Source organism: Pseudopodoces humilis, chromosome 4 (assembly GCF_049639895.1).
Source record: "Pseudopodoces humilis isolate 2021_Gansu_Grassland_sample_001 chromosome 4, ASM4963989v1, whole genome shotgun sequence".
NCBI lineage: Eukaryota > Metazoa > Chordata > Aves > Passeriformes > Paridae > Pseudopodoces > Pseudopodoces humilis.
The window spans coordinates 30,224,031-30,239,195 of record NC_142203.1 but is presented as its reverse complement, the minus strand read 5'-3'; positions in this window follow the sequence as shown (position 1 = coordinate 30,239,195).

Genomic DNA, 15,165 nt, shown 5'->3' with positions numbered 1-15,165 from the left:
GTTTTCTTGTACAGCAGAAACAGAGACTGAAAACCAATTAGAGACTTTTTTAGTTTATTAGAAGATAAAGAAATGCTGATACTGTACATTCATCTTTTCATTTTGCAATGTCTTTTTCCTGAGTAAGGTTGTAGACATATACTCCATGCTTACTATCTTCAGGAAGTAGAGATATTGTGAAAGACAATTTGAATTATGAAATATTTGAATTATGAAATAAATAAACACTCTAACTGTATGTGTCAGGTAAGAAGACAAAAAATATAGATAGGGGTTGGGATTGAATCTATTCTTTGTTCTGTAGCATTAAACAAACTCCTGAATTTGAATTTGTTAGTTACATATGCGTATTCTCATTTCAGAGGACTTGTTGGAAGGATTAGCAAAGAATTTGTAAGTATCTCTGCTCTCTCTTTTTGTTGAAATACATGGTTCTGGGAAGAGATGGAATCTTATCTCAAGAATTTTTTTTCTGTAAATTTCCATGAGGAAATCACAACCTTCCCTAATTTCTTGTCTATTGAGAAGTCTCCAAACACCCTGTTGGTTACTGGAGAAGTAACCAACACTTCAGCAGTTTCTGACCAGATTTACTCCCGAGCTTTACTGATTTATTTGTACTCTGGCTTGTTTCATACCAAAATTTCATACCAAAACTGGGTTATCATTCCTCATGCAATTCCTTATGAAACAATTGCAAAATTCTTACTACTAAATAGGAATTATTCTCTTAGGCTACAGAACTCCAGATGTTTCTTTTAGAAGATTTGGGCATGAGATCAGATGTTCACATGATGGGCTCTCAGCCATCAATCCCCACATCTCCTACCAACTCCAGCACCTGGGCAGTTTTACTACAGTGCTCACAGGTGCACTGGTTTGCCTTGGGCAGTGGTGGTATGCTAAATGGAATTCAAAGGGACTGTCTTCATTGTTACAGTCACAACAAACACAGGATTAAGGGGGTGTGTTTTCTCAGCCCTTTCCCACGCAACTTTTTGAAAAAGATAGTCAGAAAAGAACTTGAAAGTTTGGGTATTGCAAGCTCTTGCTACCCATGGGTTCAGCATGGGGAGAGTTTTTATTCTGCTCTTCTGTTAGAGAAGGGGTTGTGCAGATGAACCAGGCTGCGGTGTCGATTAACTGGTAAATCTGGAAAAAATGTGCTGTCAGTGCTTCACATATGTCATGCAGCAAACATGAAAGGGAGGGAGGTATCTGTCAGGTGATGCTACTGGAGATGTTCAGCAACTGAATACATCTCAGCAGAAGTTATCATGGATTAGTACGTACCAGTGTGAAGAGCGAATCTTGCTTTTCCTCTTCAGCTGCTGTATCTGTCACCCTTTTTTATCTCCACAGACTTTACAGCATCATAAATTCCTTTTCCTTCTTACCTGGTAACCCAGCTTCATTGCCACCTATCATCATACCTGAAACAATTAGCATGTCATGTGCTGAGCTTCTCCCACTTATATTGGCTAGCAGACAGGGCTGAGATCCAATAATTTTGAGGCATATGTTGAGGCACAGCCACATAAACCTGAGACAAATTAGGGCTTCATGGAATCACAGAACCATAGAATGGTTTGGATTGGAAGAGACATTTTTGACTTTGTAGTTTCTTCTCCAGGGAAAGGAAGGGACACCTTCCACTAGACCAGGTTGCTCAAAACCACATCCAAACTGGCCTTGAACACTTCCAGGGTGGAGGGATCTACAATTTCTCTGGGAAAACTGTGCCACTATCTCACCACTCTCACAGTAAAGAATATCTTCCCAATAGCTGATCTAAACCTACTCTCTTTCAGTTTAAAACCATTCCCCCTTGTCCTGTCACCATATGCCCTTGTAAAATAGTCCCTCTTCAGCTTTTCTTTAGCCCCCTTTAGTTACTGGAAAGTGTTATAAGTTTTCTCTGGAACCTTCTCCTCTCCAGGCTGAAAAGTTCCAATTTTTTCAGCCTTTCCTCGTAGGGTCAGCTTGGTGGTATCCTCTAGACTCACTCCATTAGGCTGATGACCTTTTTACTTTGGGGGTCCTTGAGCTGGCAGCTCTGTCTGGTTCTTATGTCTGGTCTCATGTCTGATTCCCTTATTTACACTCATTTAAAAATTCAATGAAGTCTTGAGTTGGAGTAACAGCATGCAGAACTTGAAACAGTGCTACAAATGACCAGGGCATAGACCCAAATACAAAAAATTTTCTTTTACATTTTAGGAGCAAAATTGTGATTGTTGCATTTTACATGTGTTCAAGATAGAAGGTGTTTCCTCTATCAAGGTTTTATTTGCAATGTTTTTTAACTTGAGTTTTGGGTTTTACACATGCAAATGCAGTCATAGTTTGCCCCAGGGGAAAAATGACTAAGATACACACCTGAAAAATAGAAGCTGATACAAAACTGATACTAAAATTAAAGGAGCAGGTATATAAGCAGGTCAACCATTTAAAATATATCTGGATCGCCAAACCCAGCATAACTGCTTCTAGGGGAAATTTCTGTAAATTGTTTCCTGTTGTGAATCTGATGGGCTGTTGCATAGTGTCAATTTGGTCTTTTTCACTTTCAGCTGCTATGCTAACCTAATTTCTAAGAACTGTGTTGGGTGAACACCTCTAGAAAGCAGAGAAATGTATTGCTCACTTCAAAAGCAACTGAATGTGCTCAAGGAAATATGGTCCAAATATGGTTCCACTGAGGAATGCCCTGATACCTGTCTATACCCAGAGGAATGAGGGTGGAACCTTGCAGCAGAGGTGCTGAAGGGAGCAGGATACATCCAAAAAGTTTTAAAGGGTGATCTAACAGTGAGCTAATTGGAAGCAAAAAATGTCTCAACAAGTTCACCTCAAAGCTCTGGTAAGCTTGAAATACCATCAGAGAAAGGGAAGCTGACACTGGTAAAACTTCATCCTTTCAGACCTTCTTATGTTTACAAAAGAAAAATCAGTTATTTCACAGAAGAAAGCCTGGTCATCACTAGTCATGCTGAGCTGTGATGTTAGAGTAGTGCTCAGTCATTACTGGATCTCAGAGCCACCTCTGATGAAATCCACATGGTCAGGTGCCAGATAGGCAATTCACTGAAACCAGTGACCTGGTAAGGCACCTCTAGAAAATATCTGCAGAGGAGGAAATTTCAGGAGGTAGAAGACTCTAAAAGCTGCCAAACAGCTGTAAAAGTACATCTATTCACAGTTCATAGAAACAGATTTCCCCTGGAGTTAGGCAAAGAAACAGCATTAGGTGATACCTTTTAGGCTCTGTCTCTCTTCCTTCTCTGTCCAAATTGTGACCAGAAGTGTGAAAAAACACAGTTAAACTATTTTTCTTCCTTCACTTGATTTTAACTGGTTCTTGAAATAGGTATTTGTCTTCCTTAAATATCTCCTTTTGAATGTTATCTGCTTTCTACAAGATATGAAGAATCTTTTTGCTGTCCCAACCTGTGCTCTTATTCCCACTTCTGATACTGTGTCATATTTTGTTTCTCCAGGAAAAGGGTGAAAAACTGGAAAACATTGATTGGCATCTCTATTTTTCTCCTCTCCTTGCTGCTGTGAAATTAATATTTCAGACATTTTTATTTAAGCTGTGGGTTTTTTTCCTGATGCAAACACGCACAGTTTGCATGCCTCCTATAAAGATACAGCTTCATTCCTTCTCCAGTGCCACAGCAAAGGTATGGGGGAATTCTTGTGATGTTCCTGAATATGTGTGATTAAATATGTCTACCATGAAAGAGTTAACTTTCTCCTTCTGCATGCATATTCTACTTCGGAGTCTTCTGGGGATTCCTAAAGTCTGGGTTAATTTTAACTAAGCAGATTTTTGTTTGCCCTGTTTTAGAAACATTGGGTCCAAAAGGTTTTCTGACTATAGAGTATCAGAAAGGAGGAAATGCACCTGTTCGTGTTTTCCTTAAAATATTCTTCCCTAGAGGACTTGAATAAAGTTGCAGAGTTTAATAGCAACAGAAGCAAAGACTCATGGACACAATAAACATTCTGTGTTGGCTTGTGTTACCTGATGAGAAGACCTTTCTGAGAATAAACTGTTTTCATTTGTCTTTGTTCTGGGAGAAAACCAGATGAAACATTTCTCATTTGTTTGCTTTCTGGGTATGTCTGCCACTGAATCAGTTTATATTTTAGTTTCAGTTTTAAGAGTTAAGAAGTTTCTAATGATCTTTGCAAAACTAAAATTTTTGCCTGATAAAATATGCCTTTAAAATGCATAAAAGAGCTATGTATGTTTTATATATATCCTGCTGTGTATATTTGCACAGCAAAATGTGAAAGAGGAAGTTGCAGAGGTGCATAGATTTAAAGGGATTTGTTCTTTAAAACATTGAATGGGAGATCTCATGCCCATGTTTTAGTCATCCATGTCTCTGTGAAGCTATGCCCACTCACTGCAAAGACCATAACCAGATGACCAGACATTCTCTTTTACAATGCAATTATTCCCGTCTCCTTCTGACCTGTGCCCCACTCACAGCACTGTCAATGTGGGACAAACCTGCAGTGTCATTACCCCTTCCTCAGAAAATTATTTATGTAAGCCCTCTTTCTAAGTACAGAATAGTACAATGTCCACACTGCTCTTGGTAGACAACTCTAAAAAAAATTAAAAAATCATTGTTTCTCAGCTGAACCACTTTAGCATCCATCAGTCTGGTATTCCTGGTGATGTGTTTGTCATACAAGGGTTGGAGTGCACAGCCTCCCTGGCAGGAGATCAGTCCTGGGAGAACTTGTGGATGTGCACCACCTTATTTGAGGAGCTGTGCAGACACAGACATAATTTTGAGTAACTGTTTGGGCAGAAGAGGAGAGCTAAGGGTGGGAAGGGAGGACATGAGAAGTAGGAGCTAGGATCTGTGGTGGGAGCATACACAGTGAGGGCAGGAAGACTATTCTTCCTGTTTTACACATACTCCATTTATACAAGCATGCCAGACACACACACATCTCTGACAGTTTCAAAAAATCTCTCAAAACTCCCACCTGCTGCCTGTTCCTTGGGACTGTAAGATAAAAAGCTGTCACAACCTCATGTCTTCAGAAGCCATATTGTCTGAGCTATGGGCTGTTATCTGTGTTTTTGGAATTCCCCAGTACACACAATTTTACCCCAGAGTAGTACAATTGGAGCATTTCTGATTTGGGTCCCTCCTTTACACTGCTTTTCACTCTTTGATCTTGTTTCTTCTGCCTTTGTTGAGGGGATACTAGTATGCTTGCCTCCTTCCCAGCGAACCTGAGCTGTAAAGCATCCTTGAAAGGCTGTAGGGTGTTGACTCAGGACTGGTGGCCACACCACTTTGTGGTGACAGTTGAAAGTTGACAATACCCATGTAGATGGGTGGAAAATCGTACCAGAGTGCTGGGCTGGTACAAAGACATGAGTTCTAACAGCATAAAATATGTTAGTCCTTTAAAACAGAGGTGTTCAAGGAAGAGTACATGACCTAACTTGTCTCCCCCTAAGGAAACATGCAAAGACTAGTGTGCATGATTTCCCAGAAGTACCAGATCCATCTGGGTTTGAGACACTGGGCCAGTTTTGTAACCAGACAAGCTTAAGAGTGGCAGCACATGAAAGAGGGAGGTGTATTGGTGTAAGGTGTGTCCCCCTGGGACAGAAAAAATTAATACTGAGCAATATATATTCTGCTCACTGTTTTGTTGTAAATGTATTGTAAAGGCTGCTGCCTTGTTTTCTCCTTTTGATCATTTCACCTGGCTTTTGCTCTCAAAAAATCTTTTCATCTGGGACTTCACAAATTTGCAGGTTGGACTAAATTGAGGATTTGCAGATAGTTCCCTGGATAAGGATTCCAAGGCATTTGCTTCCTTGACAAGATTGCATTCCTTTGGCAAATATTACTATTTCTCCCAAGCTTGGAAAAGTCATGAATGTTAGTCTTGCTGGAGAAGACAGAAGCAGAGATGGATACTGTGCATAAGAGTAACAGTGACTTTCTTGTTACACTGAACATACTAAAAGCTGTTTCTGAGAAAGTTTGGGGAACCTACTAAGAAACCCTGTGTCACAGATTTTGGGTCTTCCAGCAGACTGCATTAGGAACTTCACAAGGGAACTAATCACACACAATCTGCTCTTTTGATTCTGTTCACTGTGCACCTTCTCTTATGAAATAATCTTCAGAGTTCATTCTCTGCCCACCAGTCTGCAATCATCCAGAGTAAGGATGATTTACTTTTCAGTACTTCTCTACCATGAGGTCTGAAATGATCTGTCATAAACTGTGAAGGTTAGAGGGAACCATAGAGGTTTCTGGTCCAACCAAAAAGTCCAAGGTGTTATTCTGGATTGGACCATATGGACTCAGCTCCATCTCCTGTGATTTTCAAACAGACTCCCTTCATGGACCTCAGAACTGACCTGTTACCTTATCTTGTCAGCAGCAGGTGTTACCAGTCACTGTCAACAGCCTGACGTCACTGTGGGCATTGCCTGTGTTGGGGGCACACTGTGTCCACTATGGAGCAGCCATTCTTACTGTGCCTTTCTGACAATATCAGAGAGGAAGTTACTGAGAAGCTGCTCCTCAGAGCAGCAAAGAGCAGGAGAGTGAAAGGCAATGGCCACAGACTGCAATAGGAGATGCTCAGCCTGATGAGAAGGAAAATACTTTTCCCCATGAAGACAGCCCAACAATGCAGGAGGGACCAGGAGAGGTTGTGGCTTCTCCATCCCTGGAGTATTGTTAGCCCCAAAAGGATAAAAAGCCCTGAAATACCCAGTCTGACCCTGGCTGAATCTGCTCAGGACAGGGGTTAGGCTGGAGTCTTCCCAAGTCCCTGGTGGTCCATCTGTGGTCCTCAGCCATGTAGGCAGGGTGTCTTCAGACACTGCTGTGCTTCCATCAGGAGCAAGAGTGTTAGTGTGTTCCTGCTGAGGAAGTCAGTTCCCTATTCTCCTGAAAGCCATACTGTGGTTTCAGCAGAAGGCCTCAGTTATAGCGGGATGTGGAGTTACACATGTTGTGGGGTTGAGGAGCCGTCAATCCAATATGGACTAGCAGTTGCAAGTTGAAATAAAGATGAAATGCTATACTTGAGTTATTTGCCAATAGCAATAGAATAATTTGAATGATGCTTATTGCATTTTAACTCTGTGTTATCCTTGTTGTTCCTGCTCTTATGATTGGCTTTTACAAGAAGTTGAGTCAGAAAGTGAATTAAGGAAAACCCTCTAATCTTCTTGAATACCAGGTCAGTTCTTTTTGCAAAATGATCAGGTAGAAACTGGCTTTTGCAAAGCATGTGAAACTGAAATTAAGTTTTTTTAAGATTCGGCAAACTGAACTAGTGACAGGAAACCTCAAGTGCTATATTACTAAGCAATTAATACCAAGTGACTTTCAGTAATTCCAGGAACCCATTCACAGTATTACTACATTTCTTGGTAATTTTGTGAAGGTATTTCCATCTGCCTGTCTAAAATTCTTTGTACTGGGTCCATTTGAAAAACAATGTATTTACTAGAAGAATATTTGAACACAAACAAAGGAAACAGAATAGAAGGAGCCTGAATATTGAAAAGGAGATAATTTAAATCATAAAAGATCATAAAAATGCATTTAAAAGTTGCATTTTCTCACAAAGCCCTTGGTGTGATCCAACCTAAACAAAACAGTTTTCATCATAATGACAGAATGGGATACTGACAGATTAGTAATGCTCTTTCAGAGCTGTAATATAGATTTCTGAAATGGAAAGATCAGCTGCAAGACTGCAGTGTGAGGAGCACCACGTGAAGTGCCTGCACTCTTCAACACAAGGTGTTGAGCTCAGTGGCTGCAATGAGCCTTGGATCACTTACAGGTTGCAGATATTACTTCTAGTAGGCAGCACGAAAAACTGGAAGATGTTTTCCTGCCTGTGGCCACAGCTAGATGTGTGCACATATCCAGGATTATGAGAAGTTCTGTCTTTTTCCCAGCTGATGACCAGGGACAGGATCTCTTGAAGCTTGCTGTGAGATGAAACATTAAAGAAAGGGAAGGAAAATAGTGTGTTAATGTAAGAGACTAAAACATCAACCATGTAAAATTGATTTTTGGAGAGGTATCTATGAACCAGTAAGGGTATGGTTTAAAGGCAGAGCTTCCTCTTCTGTTATCATGTCACATGTGCTGGAGAAATTTCTCCTCCTTCTGAAGTGGATTTCTCTGGTACCTGTCTCTTCTTGGTATGAGACACTGGCCACACCGGACAAAAAGCAGTTTCAGGCTTTGGAGAAGTCTTGATTTTTATGAGTCAAATGTAGATTTTCTGAAAGAGACAGTCTGCCATGGAGGAGCACAGTGGTAGCTTAGGGTAATGCTAGGACCCCTGGTAAGGTAAAAAATCAAACCTGCAGTGTTTTAAATTAACTGCCTTAAGCTTCAAGGAATTGCCCTTTACAATGAAGAGGTGCTTTCTTCTCATTATTATTTGTACTGAGCTCGTGATTTTTGAGGTTATTATTGCATTGTAAATTTCTTTATTTAAAATTTAATACTAAAGGATGTGTGTTCACTGCTAAAGGAAGTATAGGAGACTTCAGTGAATTTCTACAGTTTTTGCACATGAGTAGGGGAAAATGCTTCCATCTGGAGCAAAAATGGACACACATACATATCTGAATAATATGAGGGATAGCTCAAAGCTATTTAGTACCTTTTGCATCTGCAGCATTGAGACATATGGAAGTAAAGATGTCTCCAGTAGCATAAAGGAGTACTGGGACACTGCTGAGAATGGTACCTAGGTGGCAATTCTCAGAGTGGAACTGCCAGATCACAGCCTTGCCAGCTTCTGTGGAGAGGACTTATGAAACTAGCTGCTTAGTTTTATATTGGTTTCTTGGCTTAAGTGGTCTTCCTATGAAAAAACTAATGTTCTATGTTTGGAAGATTTTGGATTTGAATTTTTAAAGAGTCTTAAGATTTTTTATAATGTCATGCCATTGAAATGGAATGTGTTTAGCCCTGTCACTGCAGGGAACCATGAAAACAAGACTTGCAAAAGGATTGTGGAATTTTAATTTTTTCTCATTTCCCTTTCCAGACAAAAAAATGATTGCTTTGAGATGATTGTGGAAGCAATAATAAAAATATATTTCCATGGGGAAGCAATGTAACTTTTTCCCTCTCTCATAACTATGTTTCAAGTACTTCATTTAAAATGCTTTGATTTTTGATATTTCTATAGTTTCTCCCTGTGATTGGGAATCTTTACTTTTTTTCCACACACAAATTCTTCCTCCAAGATGGTCTCTGCACTTGGCTTCTAGTGTTAATCTGGGCAAGGAAACTCCCAATTATTTGACATTTTTAACAGCAAACACAGATTTTGCATTTCTCAGATGAGGACTGCAAAATGCTGGCTATATTCCAAGACAACTTGTAGTGTCTTTAACTGTAAGAGTTGGGAGCAAGATGCTAAAATACAAAAATATTCCAAACCTAGCAGTGTTGATGAAATAATTTTTATTGTGATGTGCTCCAGGTTGGCTTTGGAGAAATGTTTACATGTACAACATGTAATCTGTGTATCATTTGCACATGACCTTTAACATAAAGTATTCTGCCAAGAAGCCAGTTTGTTAATTATACTTTGGGGCTGTGTATGTTGCAAGATTTTGAAGCTTACTTCCTGAAACAAAACAGGAGCATTACTGCAGCCAGGAACCCCAACTTTTGGGTTTATTTCAATAGCAAGTGAGACTTGAAAAGACTTCTGAAGAAGGAAAACCCCCAAGGAAGCTCTCTTTTGGCTTTGCTGCTTCTGTGCAGAGGAACAAAGCGAAGTGCACTCAGGAATGGAAAACAATTGAAAAAATACACCTGGGAAAAAGGAGGGGAAGAGGAGTGAGGGGTATAAACTGCTAATGGAATATTCTGGGATGAAGAGTATGAGGGTGGGAAAAATAGGCTTGAGGTGGTGGATCACCTGAAAGAAATCTAGGGTAGTTACTACATGGAGCTGACATGTGCTGATGAGCTTGATCAGGTGAGGGTTGGCCCACAGCCAGCCTTCTGCAGAGAAGACAGCCTCCATACTTCTGCACTTCAGCTCTCAGGCTCTGTTAAAGAATCACGGAATCACAGAACCACTAGGTTGGAAGAGACCTTCAATATCATCGAGACCAACCCATGCCCTAACATCTCAACTAAACCATGGTACCGAGTGCCACATCCAGGGATGGTGACTCCACCACCTCCCCTAGCAGACCATTCCAGTATTTTATCACTTTCTGTAAGACTCCTGATCCAGGCCGAGATGCCGTTGGCCTTCTTGGCCACCAGGGCACACTGCTGGCCAATGTTCAGCTGGCTGCCGACCAGTACCCCCAGGCAGGCTAGAAGTGGCCAGGCAGGCGAAGTCCATTGTGGACCCTGCCAAGACGGCAGCGGCCACGTGGCCACTTCTGGCCTGTTTCACCACAGACAGAAGGGCAGAAGTGGCAGCAACATCTTCTCCCTTTTGGCACCTCGCATGAAGAGAGGCGCTAAGTGCAGCCAGTGCCATGGCAGCCAGCAAGGCCCACTTGGTTGCTCACGGTGCCAGGATAGCCCCCAGTGGCATGATCTCAGTGGCCACACTGGGAAAGGCCCTGTTGCTGACAGGAAGGGGCTTGGCAGCCCCCTTCCCACTCCTCAGAGGCAAGAAAAAATGAGAGATTTCCATGATTTTTCCCCTTCTTCAATGTGTTATCATAGAGACATTACCAGCTTTTCTAATTAACTTAGCAGTGTGCCTGTTCTCAGAGCCAGACAGTGATTGGTTTTTCCAGGCACAGAGGAAGCTTTTAGCAGTTCCTCACAGCAAATCACTTCTGTAGCTGGCTTCTTCTCTCCTCACCAAAAATCAAACCATGCAAAACCAATAAAGAAAGAAACCAAAACCTGCAGTGGTTCAAGTGCATGCTTCCCAAAACATGGTCTCCACATGCAGGGAGGAAACAGTTTGTCTTGGCAGTCCTTGGCATAGCACCTGGGTTGTCCCAGTCCCCCTTACTTCTAATTTTGAGAAAAAGAGGCCATTCACACCAGCTACCAACAGTGTAACATGCCATGAAAATTTTGATGGCCATGGAAACCTTTGTCTAGCTAAGGAAGAATCCAGACAGAAGGGCACAGATGAAGCAAAATAGTTTTAGCTGCGGGCTTTTGGGGCCAAAGTTTGCTCCTGGGGATTCAGGCTCTTCTTTCATTTTTTTCACATCTGGTTCTATTCGAAAACAGACATTACAAATGTCCTGCTTTAATGATTTAATTTAAAGTTGAAAAGACTTTAGGGAGAATAGCTGTGTAGGCATTAAGTCTCACAAAGAAGGGGTCTGTAAAACCCACGTGAGATGCAGAGTCTAGGTTCTGTTAATGCCAGGAAATAAATTATTTTTACACTTACTGGAGTCCTTAACTTTAAAAAAAGAAATAACCATAAACCCATAGCTATTCTACTACAGGTTTCTTAAAGGTTAGTGCTGTTTTGTTGTAATATTAATTTAGGTGGCTGAGTTAAAGTCAGTTAAAATCCTTCTACTTGTGTGTATTTGAGGCAAATCTTCACAGGAAAGCATGTGCAGAAGTGAGAGCCTCTGCTCTCTCATCAGCCACAGAATCTCCCTGTACTGGGGACCCAACTTTTTATTATGAAAAAATTTACCTTTCTAATGGTCTTCTCCATACAATTTTTAAGTGAGGGGAAGGAAAATAAAACATGAGGAAGCTCTGAAGTCTTATATATAATGCAATTTATGTCTCATTGCAGCAGAAATAGTATGAGTATTCTGAGATAAATATGAAGTCTGGACTATTCAGAAATCTCTTTTCCAGAAGGAATGCAAATGCACTGACTTACACCCACTCTCAGTTGGCTCCATGACCAGGGTGGAGCTTCCATTTGTTTATCTGTTAAAATAAACAAAGTGTATTTTGATGAACCACAGAATCTCAAAGCTTGTGGGGTCTGAATCAATGCAATTGAAAATACTTGTTTGCTCAAGAAAAAAGGCAATTAAACCTCACAATTTCTGGAGTAAGCCATAATAGAGAATATTACAGCATCTTTTCACTGCTTTCACAGGTACGCAGATACAGGTTCTTTTAACTAGTTTTTGTACAACTAAGTCAGTTCTTATTAGAACTGATTCAGAGCTCTGTAACAAAAAAATAAAATCCTGAAAACTACTATTTGTCATGTCCTGTTCATTTTGGCACTTATACACTACAGTTACAAACACTCAAGAAAGTCTTGAATAAATGAAGTTGCTTTGCCTTGCTAAAGCTTTGAGGAAATTACTTAAGTAAAGATAATAGCACTAGATTTTACATGGAAATGAAAATAAAATTCTGCTCCAGGAAAATTATTTGGCATTGTGAAATTAATGTCACACTACCTTAAAATATAATTCTGAGGACAGAGGAGGCAGCATATTGCTGATAATAGAAAAATACACTCCCAAACCAAAATAGTAACAAATAGTTACCAAAAATGGTAACATCAATCTGTGTGAAATAAAATAACCAAAGATTCTTTTTAGTAAAGAGTTTAGGTATTATTTAAGGCTATTTGTGTCATCAATATTGCTGTTTCTAAAGGCATGCTTAGGCCAAGTTTTAATATAAGCAGGACATATTTTTTAACAAGGATGTTTGTTGGACTGCCTTAGTGTAACACTGAGAAAGTTACAGAGATCAAAACCAGGATGTTGTAGGATATGTTAATCTTAAAAATAAAGTAGCTGCTTCTCATCCACAAGCTAAAAAATCAGACAAAAATGCATTTTCAGGATGCTTGTCCTCAACTGTTAATTATAGGGATTCTCATACTATTTTGGGTGGAATGCTTACTCCAATGAAGTAACTGATAATTTTGGCAATTTTTTAAGGAGGTCTGTGTTCAATCATCTACATTTAGGTATTAAAATTTTTGAAACTTAAATCCTTGAACTCAAGTGTCATTGTTTCATGGTTGCTCACAGAAAATGGAATTTAGATGTTATGAGTGATTACAATTTTGAGAATGAATATTGCATTTTTGTATTTGAATTTTTGATATATTTTCATTAAATATGCCTCAAATACATGTATTTATGCAGACCAGTGGGTTATTTTTTTTACATTTTCATATAAGAAAAAGTCTTGAGACTCCTGACAGCAAACTCCCTTCCTACAAAATTTTTTTCCAAGACTGTAGTGGTGCAGTCTGAAGGTGCTGTGCTGTCAGCAGAGGTGACCAGAGCTCCAATGTCCCCCTCTGCTATTGACTCTGCCCTGGCTTATTTCATAGCCCTGGCAACCAGTCTAACACCCTTGGATCTGTCATTACCTGGTAAATTGTCATGGTGCCATATAAGCCATTACCACTGGCAGTGAGGCTTTGCCTCGAAATGCCTTGGTTTACTCTTGTGATTAAATGAGCAGAAGTGGCTGTGCATTGCACTGAATAAATAATGAACAGATGTCAAATGCTCTGGGATTCTCCAGTGGGGAAAAAACTCCATCACTCACCAACAAAAAGAAGCTGAAGGAATGGATAGGATTGCATTATTTTCAGAAGTCTTCATAGATGTGGCAAGCATATTATTAGGAAAATTAGCTGTGGTAAACAACAGTTACTCTTAATTCCTCATTAAAATATTTTATTACAGATCTAAGTTTGAGCCATTCTTTTGGAGCCATGGTAATGGGTACATTTGCCTCTCGTAATGTTTAACTCACAGTATTTTATTTGCTCAAAATGAGATATCAGTTGAAGAGAAAAAAAACAAAGCTTGATTTGGGGATTTGATATAGCAACTAAAGAAACATGTACCTGCCCTGATGGACTGTGCAAGGCACATGCACGGTTCACTGGATACCAGCATTTCTGTAAGATAAGCAGGTTTCTAGCTTTTGCTCTTGAAACCCGAATTTCCACCTATGAGCCAGATGTAGAGGGCTCATGGGTAAAGAGGAACTCTTTCCCCTCTGGTGTGGCAGCAGACATGCTGGAGGACCTCCATCCCTTCTGCACCAGTGTTTCTCTCTCTGTACTGTCACACTTCATGTTGCTGCAGAAACAACGTCCACAGCTCTGAACATTCAATTTGTGCTGGTGAGCACCAACCATAGAAGCAATGGCAGAGACACTGGATGGACCAGGGGATGCTATGCCCTGCTTTGTATTTGCTGTAGTAAGCATTTTCACCTCTACCTGCCCTTCCTTTCCTATCCTTCCTCCAGCCTATTTAGAAAATGAATTACTTAGGCCATGGCCTGTCATCTTTTGACAGCATGCATGTGTACAGTGTCTACTTATGATCTTATCTGGAATTGCTGCTCCAGCTCAAGTAGCACACAAAATACATGTTAAAGAGCCAAGTAATTGAACTCTAAGTGTTATTTGTTAGTGAACAGTGGAAGTCCCCTCTATACACAGCAATCACCACATCTGTTCTGAGTCAGTGCTTCCACAACAGGCACCTAGGAATCTTCGAGAAGTTTAGTCTTAAGTGCAAAGGGTGCATGGAGAGGAGTTTCTGCTTTGAACATGTCAATATGAAACAATTTTGCTCCTGTGCACATATGGCACGCTTCCCTGGTACTCAACAAATTCTCAAGGTCTCTTGACAACAGTTTGCATTCCCATAACGTTTGTTCAATTCCTCTCACCTTCCCAGCAGTACTGGACTAGACAAATGCATTTAAAACAACTGCCACTGTCACTGTTGGACACGAAATGATTCACACAGACGCAGCTCGAGGTGTAGTGAAAGAAAGAGAATTGTTTATTTGTTCTTTCAGTATTATAGGTTTCCAACAACAACCAGGGACTGGATAGTCAGGTTAACACCTTCCCAACTGCACTGGCCGTGAGAAACGCCCATCAAAAGGCATATCTTTAACGGAATGTATAAACACTTACATTTGTAGCTACTTTTCTGGGAAAGTGGCTAGAACTTGTAAAAACAATATTGAAGGCCTGATTCTCAGGGCGACACTGCCACTGTATTTTGTTTTTCTCTAACCATATTGTATCTCACATTTCTGAAAAATCTTCATGGATTCCCAGGGTTTGTATGTCCTGTACACTTCTTCAATGAGCTCCCCTTGAGATAGATGTTAAATGCATTTTCTCTGCTTTGCTGGTGGAAAA